The sequence below is a fragment of the Anopheles maculipalpis genome, chromosome 3RL (genome assembly GCF_943734695.1).
Source record: "Anopheles maculipalpis chromosome 3RL, idAnoMacuDA_375_x, whole genome shotgun sequence".
Taxonomy (NCBI): Eukaryota; Metazoa; Arthropoda; class Insecta; order Diptera; family Culicidae; genus Anopheles; species Anopheles maculipalpis.
Window position 1 is genome coordinate 44,458,054 of NC_064872.1, and position 11,242 is coordinate 44,469,295.

General features: G+C 40.8%; 2 protein-coding genes across 2 annotated transcripts in view; both read right to left on the minus strand.

Moving 5' to 3' along the window:
- Nucleotides 1-11,242, minus strand: part of LOC126565727 (60S ribosomal protein L38) — a 205,588-nt gene that overhangs the window by 174,079 nt on the left and 20,267 nt on the right. The gene's annotated exons all lie outside the window — the stretch shown is intronic.
- Nucleotides 1-11,242, minus strand: part of LOC126564104 (probable serine/threonine-protein kinase DDB_G0282963) — a 160,469-nt gene that overhangs the window by 88,061 nt on the left and 61,166 nt on the right. The window lies entirely within an intron of this gene.

Consider the following 11,242-nt stretch of genomic DNA (forward strand, 5'->3'; position numbering starts at 1 on the left):
GGATAATTCTGGGAATTTTACTAACAGATAAACAGAGAGCAATATTGTGCGTAAAGAGAGATACATTTTCCAAGCAAGAGAGAGAAAGAGCGTGAGCAAACTCTAGCAAACCAAGGCTGGCAGATGGTCGAACGAACGCATTCGTTTCAGTTTGTATTAGAGCATGGTATAGGATCGACGCGTTTGTTTCGAAGTAGCGTAAATTTATCGTGTTTTCGTGAAATAAACCCTGTGATTGTTGACATAATCAGTGGATGCTGTTCGCAAAAAGTGGCGAATAAGATAAACGTTCGAATCTGTTCAAATACAATAGCAATACATACAGTGGTGTGATAAGGAAAACAAAAGGTGCGTGATATAAAGAAAGTACGATAAAACAAATTTTACTACCTATACCAGTTCACACCGGTTTCCGATTGGACTGCTAGTCTTATTGATACCACGTAGATGGACAGTTAATCCTGCCCAAGGAAGCTCGGTCCGGATGGGATAAGCACCACGGGTCCAGCCGTGTGTGAGACCGGCCTTTCGCTTGTGTAAAAAATGTGAAAAGGTATAAAAGCATTATGGAAAAGGTTATGTATATGGTACGCCTCTGCTAACGAAGTGATCGGCAATAATTATTGATCGCAAAAAACCCCCCCTAAGTCAACAGTGACAAAGTTCTAACTACTGTCCTAGTAGAATATGATAAATTGCAGAAATGAGTTGTGACTGTAAGCGAGGGTTGTAGTGGATATAATGTGTGTATGTATGTGGGCAACCCGCAGGTCGGAACAAAATAGTCAACAGTGTGAGTGTTCTTCTGGTCCTGGAGGTGACAGTGACGAACGAAACAGATATTACAACTTTAATTAAACAAAGATATTCCTCAAAACGCTTGTTTTACTTTCCTGCTCTTTTGGAATGAATGTCGCATACTTTTGGATAACTATAGAAAGATAGATAGAAATAAGTAAGATTTGTAAACCATCTTACATGACTTTTGAAATGTGTCAAGATTCGTTGATGATTTTTGAATCATTGGGCATGTGAAATGATACTAATTTAATCCCTTTTTATATCTGCAAATTTATTCGTTGCAAGACTTTTCAAAGTACATCTCAATCATTTACTCTTTACTCCTCTTTGTGTAGAAGAAGGAGCTGCAACAGAAATTAAACCAATTATAATGGCGAGACTGTAGCTAGCCCGTTTTATACAATGACATTGCCAGTCTTTCTATATGGACAAAGTATACAAGATTTCTTCTTGTATGTATGTACGATTCGAATTGGATTTGAGCTTCAGTCCTGCCATATGATGACCGGTGCTGCAGCTTATCTACGATGCTAAGTGTAGTATTTCATGAGTAATTAGACTTAACCAGACGCTATGTCTAGAGACCGTAAAGTACCGCAATGAAATGAAAAAGTCGTTTTTTTTTTCGTTTATTTATAGAGGCTTTGAGTCTTAGAGACTACATTCGCCTCTCTACTGTATAAAAAAAAGATGGTTTAATCTAATACAAAACTATTGTATATGTGGCTTAAATATTATGGAAAACTATTCCTATTATGGCATATGGTATCGGATAAGTTTAAACTATTGTTTAAATTTCTTTGTATAAATAACTGATGCGTAAAAATCTAATAAAGCAGTGCTGCTGGAATTTGTCGGGTGATAGGATTGTCGTTAAATCAGTTTCTAGTTGACAGGTGGCTCGGTGTGTCGTGTATCCATGGCAATCGGTGAGAATGTGGCGGACGGTTATGTCAACATCACAGAAGCTGCCGAGTGGAGGACTGGATTTTTCTTGGAGGTAGGAGTGCGTAAGGCGGGTATGACCTACACGAAGGCGGGAAAGGACTCGTTGAATGTGGCTGGATTCGATATCTTCCCATGAAGAGGGGTTGTTCTTGATAGGACGGAGTTTGTTGCTGAGGTCTACGTCGTGCCATGTGGAGTTCCAGTGTTGGGAGATGATGGTGTTGGTATTGAAAACGATTGTCGGGGATGCAAGTATGGAGTCTAGGAGCTGGATGTGGGGGTCTTTGGAGGTGCCGTGTTCCAGGGCAGCCAGAACACTGGCACTGTCGCTGAAGATGACGTTCGGTCGGTCAGTCTGTAGTCCTTTGTCGGCGATTAAAAAGTAGTGCAACACATACATGTTCTATTAAAATCCCTACATCCGGAATGAAGTACCAGTAGCCACAAGAGGAACAATATTTCTAACAAACCATTGATGATCATACAATTGACCTGTGCCGTTAATGGTTTACGGAAACGCGTGGCAATTAATTTTTCGCACTTGACACATCGTTAACAGCGACCTACTTTTCTGTTCGCGTTTGTTTGTATTTAATCGTTAATCATAATGCAATGACTCGATTTGCATTCACATGGAATAATCAACAATCAAGCTTTCTTCTTAGGCTTTTCTAGATTTATTCACGATGTCCAAGGTGTCGATGCACAACAGTCAAACCAAGCGCTAAAGTCTCCGCATTAATCTTTGCAAGCAAACAAACAACAATCTCTCCAATTTGATTTTGTTTCGATTAGTTTCACTGCCGGCTATTCGTGCGGGACGGTAGTGCAAAATATGCTACGAGGCGATGCGTTCCCACAGCCATATGTTTCAAATTTTACGCCACTAGCGATTTTAATGAATGTTTGGCGTATGGAGCAAATGGTTTACCAATCGCGTAGGAATGATCGATTGAGCCAGCACCAAACATAAACAATCATTGCATTGCTAATGGTCGGGGATATTTATCTGTGTAGCAATATTTGTCTAGCTGATCGTACTTCCATGCTCAGCCTTCGGCTTCCGACTTTTACCATCTTCGATACAGCTGCACTGGAACAGAATCAGAATCACGCACTGGCGTACAGGTCTGTCCGTCTGTCCCTTCTTGTTATGAACGTAAATATTTACATCGAACTACCTTAGCCTCAGCATATGATCATGCACGATTAAGATGTCTGGCCTTTTTTGTCGATACTATTGATAAATAACCAAGACTGAATAAAATAACAAAATCGTGTCTGGTATTGTAGAAAATGTGGTAGCTTAAAGCATAAAACTTACGGCATTCTGCATAGCTACCGGAAAAAAACCTACTAGCCTGGCACGAAAGAAGGAAAAAACACCCAAAATGAATGAAATCAACTTGCCCACTAGCAAATTTATGGCTTCCTGCTTTCAATTTGGAATTTACCCCGTATTAACACGTTTTGCTTTTGTACACAAAATACTTTGATGTTTTTTTTTTGCACAAATACGTGACACATATCATCAGACCAAATTCGTTCGATCTTGCATGTAGTTTTTTAAAAACTTAAATCAAAAGATTTTTTCCAATCCTGGACAAACGCCCTGCCTATAAGACTACAAAGTATCAAGGAGACTAGCTATACATAAGAAAAAATCAATTTCAGCTTTAAGCGAATGGTGCTATTGAAATAACGATATTAATTTAAAGTCCGCTGTGGGGCATTTTCCATGAGAATAAGGAGAAATAAAAATCAGCAATAGCGACGATTGATCAGTTCTCCGTCTATCTTGATGCTGCATCATTATGCTCCCCGCCTGGACTGTGCCGCAAACAAAAGCAACAAAATGGAATATGACTCCGACCCATATAATTCAATCATGAAAATTCATTTACCACCTACCCAGTCTTCTGTTGTGTTTCGGGCGGGCTACAGTATCCACGCTTAAATATTATTCCCGTTTACCACCGCTCCAGTTTGGAGACTGTTTGTTACGTTGTTAGGTTTGCACTTCAATTTAAACGATTTCGCCCCAATCGCCAAACAGCATGGCTGTCCGGATTCTAATTGTTTTTGGCACTCTTTTAATAATTGTGCCGGGTTTTTGTCCTGCCTGGAGGCAATCGACACCTTAGAAGCGGCTCGACCGCTCGGCAACGACAACTGGTAGAAGTTAGACGCGTCCGTTCGTTGGAAACGACTTTTGCCATTTTGGGACCAGTTTTGGGTGGGCTTGAGCATTGCTGGATGGGATAATACTTGTCCATTTCGATAGTAATTCCATATTCTACAGGCTGTTTGATTTGACAAATCGAGGGCAAACACGTTTAACCAATGCAAACTCCACGCTCCACAGCCCATCCTGGTTACCTCCGAGATGACTGTCCAAGGTTTGCTCGCACCACCATGCGACGATGCGCTGGAGGTCAAGGAAATATATAGACGTGAGTGGTTTGATGAAAGTCGCACTTTACCTATCATTCGTATGTTTATTTACACATTCCGTTTGTTCTACTCGCGGGATGGAATCACTGGGGCGAAAGAAGGGTTGAAGGTATTGGTGCCGGAACGGAACACGGCGTAGCACCTATAAACAAAAGCGGCCGGAGAGCGGAACTCCAGAGATCCTGCAGAGAATGGCCGATAAGCACTATACTAGTGAGAGCATCATATCTGTCCGTCGGTGTGTCGTCGTCCGTCGGCGCTTGTGTTGCGTTTGGATCGTAACAAACGCACCAGTTGCATGTGACACTTGATGCTTAACGGAAGGCTCCAGACCATCGCTGTGGCGCGTGTGTTTCTCGTGTGCCTGCTACTGCTCACTGCTAGTGCGCGTATCTTATCTTAGTGTTTGGTGTGACGGGAGTGTCACGCTAGCGTGTGTGTCGCAACCGCTTCTGGTCACGCTCGAAATGATAAATTGATTCAGTGTTTGCTTTAGTACCACCTCCGCCCTAACCAGTGCTAACGTGTAACGTGTAATGAGATATTAGAGCATACTAATGAGAAGTGTAAGCTCAGCAGTAAATTGATCGCCGATTTGTCAGTGGACCTGTTAGTGGAGCAAGTGTGTGGATAAATTTCTTACGCCCGTACGATTGAATTGCGAATTTTTCAAACCATCCTGCTAGCGTCAAATGTGAACACTGTGAAGATCAAACGATTAAACGCTTCCCCGTGCACACACCTGCCCTCCTCCGATCGTTAATGACTTTTTGGACAAAGTGTAAGCAGCCCCGCGTGTAACAGCCGTAGGACGTATAATAAAAGTGGTGTGAAGGTATGCTTGACTTTAATCGATTATAGAGAGAACGAATTCCCCCTGAAACCAGGGCAGTTTCTTCGCGTTGAATTGGGTCTTTCCTTGAGCGTATGACACGCTGCTCACCTATACCAAAATGAGCAACCTCTGAAGTTGTTTACTGATAATGCTTACAATCGGAATTGGCGTCGTGAAGCGTTGATAAGATTGTGGCGATATCTTGCGTCAATTTGTCGGACGCCCAAGGAACCCGTCGCACCCCCTTTCGGCAGGTTGCTGTGTGTTATGTTTCTTATGGTGCGGTTTCCAATGAACTATAAAAAAAAAAATGCGCCACCGGCGCATAACTGAGCAGCAACTTTGCGTGCGTAAAAAGGGCTTCAACCGTTTGGCGGAGCTTACCGTTAAGGATGTTTGTGAAATAGTTTCCATTCTGCCAATAACCCAAAAGCACATTGATACTTTGATCCTGTGCAAAACTATTTCCCTTGTTTTAGTATATCCGACTCCGGGCACGTGCCAACCGCATCGGGAAGTTTGAAATAAGATGAAATTCAACACGCAGGTATAAAAATCACACATCTCTTCAGCCCTTCGTCGATGGAAAGTTGATGTGAATACCCTCTTTACATAGCTCTCGTGGAAATGTGAGCTCGTTTTCGAACTTACCATAAAATGGGACAAATATTTACATGTTTGAAAATTGCTCAGCTTTACCAATTACAAAGGAATGGAATTGTTTCGATTGTTTATGTTTACTACAAAAGGAATCTGTACTGCTGAGCATTTTCCCTAGCATGTTATATAGAAAACAACTGATGAGTAGAACAATCAGACAACACTCTGTTGCGATAATATCAGTGGCTGCGAAATGTTTGCTGCTAGGTGGGTGTTCTAGAGTTGTACGTCATCGTTTATCTATGTACCAAAGCAATTTTGCTAGAGCGTAAAATATTGTGCTTTTTGGTGATTTACTGCTGTCTCTTTGAAGACGCATATTGGCAGTAGAATTATCGACTAATTGTTAGAATGGCGAAAGGAATAATACAGATTAATTCTTTTCTTTTTATTCATACATAGGATTTCTGAGTAGAACTAGACAAATGCGAGGCATTTCTAAACAACACTCAATATGAATTGGACAGCGGGTAGGTAGAACTGGGCAACCGTCGCCCTTGCTCGACAGTGGTCAAGTTGAACTGGACAAACGCTAGGTTGAAGTGGACAAACGACAAGTAGAACTGGACAGTCATATTTGAAATGGTTAGTGAAACAGTTGGAAGTTTTTCGGCAACGCTTGGCAAACACACATTTTTTTTCTAATTTACATGCATAACGTGTATTCAATTATAACATTAATATATTTGGTACTTTGAACATGTTTGAAAGCGGAAAAACAAATGTGTATGAATTTTTGTACGTCTGATGTTATATTTTTGATTTTGTACAATATAAATGACAACAGCTATAAGAACTCAATTCAGTGCTTATAAACAGAAACGTCTTCTGCCGTCTTCTGTCAAAAGATAATATTTTGAACAGGTATTGCAAATATTTTATTTCTACCTCACTGTTTTAATTGAAACCATGCATTTTTATTGTAATTATATTCGGTGTGAAAGTAGACGTACGTTTGGGAATTATTTAGAAAAGGAAATTAGAAAAAAGTATGTCTTTCAGCAGTTTTTTTATTTTTAAATTTGTCAAGCGTTTCCAAAACGCTTCAAATTTTAAATATGACTGTCCAGTTCTTCTTGTCGTTTGTCCACTTCAACCTAGCGTTTGTCCAGTTCAACTTGACTACTGTCGAGCAAGGGCGACGGTTGTCCAGTTCAACCTACCTGCTGTCCAGTTCATCTTAGCCGTTGTGTCTATCTTAGAAATGCTTCTCACTTGTTTAGTTCTACTCAGATACCCTGTAAAGGACGGTCAGGCCACATTGCTTACAGATTAGTTTTATAAATATATATTCTTTTTATAAGGGACGGCCAGGACGGCCGTATTGCATACAGTTAAGTTAAAATTAAGATACTCCTTTCATCTTTGCTGGGAGACATTTCCTTCTCCGAGCCGTGAAAGGGCACCATATCCTGGGTGTGCTTGGATGTTCCATTGCGTTTATTCCGTCATCCAAATCCAAAGTCGTGTTCATAGCGAGAGTCTTATCGTGTGAGGGCACCTTATACCGGGGTGTGTGTGTGTTCGTTTCCATGCTCGTAGTCCTGATGGTAGCGGGGGTCTTGATCGTTTTCCATCGCGAACGTTCCTTGATTGTGTCCTTCTTCTCACTTTCGCTGCATGTGGTACCCAACCCTTCACGCATCGTACTCATTCATACATTCATTCTTTCATGTGGGACAGACAAACAGTGGAAGTAGAGGGGGGAGATGGATCACACTAATAGTCCGATAGCACGGTAAAAAAAGGAAAGATTGATTCTCTGGTAGACCTCGTCGCAGTCTCCCAGCCGGTCCTGAATCGGAATGTTTGGCAACTTTCCAATGCCCTGAACTTCATTATTTCTATTTATATTGCTTTATGAATTTATCCTCGAACGAAGGAGTTGAAAATAGATATATCCTGGACCATTGGTTGTAGTTGTTTGGAGCTGGAGTGGAGTAACATTCTTTCAATTCTTGAAACAGACAAATACATCCAATGAGAAAGCGAAATTTTTGAACTGATACTGATAACTTTATCATTGTAAAACATGGATTCAGAATCCTACTAACCAGTGTTAATATTACCATCTATATTACAATCACTTGGGGCGGCCCGGTGTTGCAGGCGACAGCGGCGCTGGTCTTCAAATGGCAGGGCCGGGGTTCAAATTCCATCCGGACCGTACCCCCGTAGTGAGGATTGACTAACCAACTACGTGGTATCCGGAAGTCTAGTAAGCCATTTCCGATTGCCGGCATAACCTTAGAGGTCGTTAAGCCAAGAAGAAGAATTACAATTACTTAGCATATGAGATATTTATAACGTCTTTACCAAAGGTCAAAAGAATACAAAAAGTTTCCATTATTAGACACTCCTACAGAGTTTGAGATGGTGAGTAAAATAGTTTAATTTTTGTCCCATAATTTGCCGACCACAAGCCTAAAGTATGGGCTTCATTAATGCAGGGCACACTGCACAGGTACGGTGTTTTAAGCCACGAGTCATAACACGTTCATTACTGATACAATTAAACTCATGATAAACCATACTATGAAGACTGATGGGACATGTGCTCAATGGTGGGTTAAACGGTACGTGGACTAAGCGGTTGCGGGAGGCTGGCTGAAATCACAATGAACCACCTTCTGGGTCAGCAGGTTCCGAGGGCCACTGATAATGATGATATTTTAATTGAATTTCCAAATAATCCCTACCGGCATGAAACGTTTATTGCACCCGGGTACCCCCAACCTACGAAAGAGAAGTTATTTTATGTTCACAGAGATCTTTTTATGATAAATTTGATGTACAAATTCTATCAAATAAAAAAAAGGCTTTGTTCACTGTTCACTATTGCAACTTCTTATATTTACATAACTAATACGGAAAGTTTTGTTCTTATTATGAGTTATTATAGCACAAAATTTTTGCTGTGTTAGACCGATATTGTGATGTTAAGCATTGTGAGCGTAATTGATTTCAACCGTTTAATGTTCTTTAGAACGTCTATTTTTATTAAATTAAATCAATACGCAAATAGCTCAGCAAACAATAGGTTCATCGGTATAGAATAACGATATGATCGATTACAGAAACAGAACACAAAGAGACACTAAATGGAAACATAATAGATGCAATTATGCCGTTCACTTTTGCATTGTAATCATTGTTTGTTTTTTTTTTCGTTATTACAACGTAATAAATAGTCGCTTGCATTTTAATTGAATAGGATAAGCATCGGATGCAAGAGGTATTTGGAGGACCGAGGAGACCATCAAACCAAACGTTCATTGAATGCATTTTATAATCCCTCCATTGTCTCGAACTATCACGGTATCTCACTTTTATGTGCATTTGCCAAGGTATTTGAGTATGTCTTGCATGCCTGTATCCTTAACTTTTCACGTAGTCTTGTCATCCCTCAACAGCACGGGTTTGTTCCTAAACGTTCCACTTCCTCCAACCTCATGTGTTTTACGTCGTTCGTGTCGACTCATCTTTATGTTGTGCCTCAAGTCGACGCTATTTACACGGATTTCAAATCCGCGTTTGACCGTGTTCCTCATGAGTTACTTCTTGAGAAATTGTCACAATTAGGGATCAGCAGCATAATTGTTTCCTTGTTGCAGTCATTTCTAAGTGAGCGTTCATATCGTGTTAAACTAAATGTTAATTTCTCTACTTTCTTCTGTTCTGGGGCCGGCGTTCACCAGGGTAGTGTCTTAAGTCCTCTATTGTTCGTCCTATTCCTTAATGACAGTACTACTGTCTTGCCGCAAGATAGCTTTCTTTGCTATGCCGATGATGTGAAAATATTTTTCCCAATCTCATCGGGTGCGGATTGCGTTTTTCTTCAAACTGTTCTTAACCGTTTTTCCTCTTAGTGTGCTCATAACTCTCTCACCCTTTGCCCTGTGAAGTGTCAAATCATTTCGTTTACTCGTTCCCGCACTCCTTTCCTCTATCCTTATGTGCTTGATCAGGTCCTAGTCAACCGGGTTTCGCTGGTCAAGGACTTAGGCGTATGGCTCGATAGTGGCCTTACCCTAACGTCCCACATCGACTCTATGGTTGCTAGAGCCACTGGGAAAACACTGGGTATCCTGAAGCGTATTGCTCGTGACTTCTCTAATCTTCTGTGTTTGAAAACGCTGTACTGTTCGCTGGTCAGGTCATTGCTGGAGTATTGCTCAGTAATCTGGTCACCAACGGCTCGGATCCATATGGATCGAATCGAATCGGGTGCAGAGGTATTTTACCAGGTTTGCGGTTCGAAAACTCCTTGGAAGATCCACCTCCACCCTGCCCGGTTACGAGTCAAGGTGTCAGTTGCTGAGTCTTGACTCTCTCGAAGACCGTCGATCACGTTCCCAAACACTTTTTGTCGCTTCCCTCTTGTTGAACTGTATAGATGCTCCTTCTCTGCTTTGTTCCATCCCGTTCTATGTCCCTAACCGTTCCCTTCGTGTTCGTCCCCCTTTGGTTATCCCTAGGCGCCGTACGTCTGCCGGTCGCAACGATCCTTTTTTGAGGGCACTGCGATCGTTTAACTCCTCGTCTCTTGTGTTCGATTTCCATCTCTCCCTTCCTTCCTTACACTTATTATTATTATTATTATTATTATTATTATAATAATAATAATTATTATTATTATTATTATTATTAAATCACATTACTTATTCACGTCATATGAAAAATTGCACCGAAGAATCATCGATGTGGTGAGGATGAAAGTATTTCGGAAGGCTCATGCGTTGGAAAATTGTCGTTTCGTCATGTGTCGTATGTTCATTGGACAGCTCAACGACAGTGAATAAGAATAAACGGCAGTAAATAAGTGGAGCTGTTCTCCAAGCAATAAGAAATGCATGAGTGCATAAAATCTATGACGCGCATAAATGCTGCAAAACGCGTACGCTCTAGCAAAACCACTTCAAGGGAACAAATTGCTAGGGAATGTTTGAAACTTTATACATTTTTAAAATGAATGCAATTTGAATTGCAATTACTCTGCTGTTCGAAAAGGCGCCAGACGGAATTTTATGTGTGCAATATATTTGTTATGAATTTACCTTACTGATGGCTCTAGTGAATACACACTTTGCTAAGCCAGTAAAGGATTGCCTTCGTCAAAGGTACTACATTCGTTGAGCGTTATTTATACTCTAAACTCGAAACGACTGGCGTTTTCATTAAGCTTAATTAAATATTTGCCCGCAGAATGGGACCCATTTCTTTGTGTATCGATTGCAAAAGGAAATGTCACATCGACGCTTGCAAGGATAGGCAATCAAATTAGTTCGCCAACGTTTTTTTTTTTTCGTACGTGTATATGTGTGTTCCTATTGTTATATATGTTGGTACACATAACGTAACGTGCATGCCACATGTGTTCGGTGTGAAATGCACAACCTACTGCTAATAATACTTTGATGCGCCATGAGTGATAGGTTAATATGAAACCATTTGTCGCCCCTTTTCAATTTCGATAATGGCAATCCCTCGAGCAATGTAAGCAATTGAGATTGAGATTTGAATATTTTAATTTAACACAAAAGC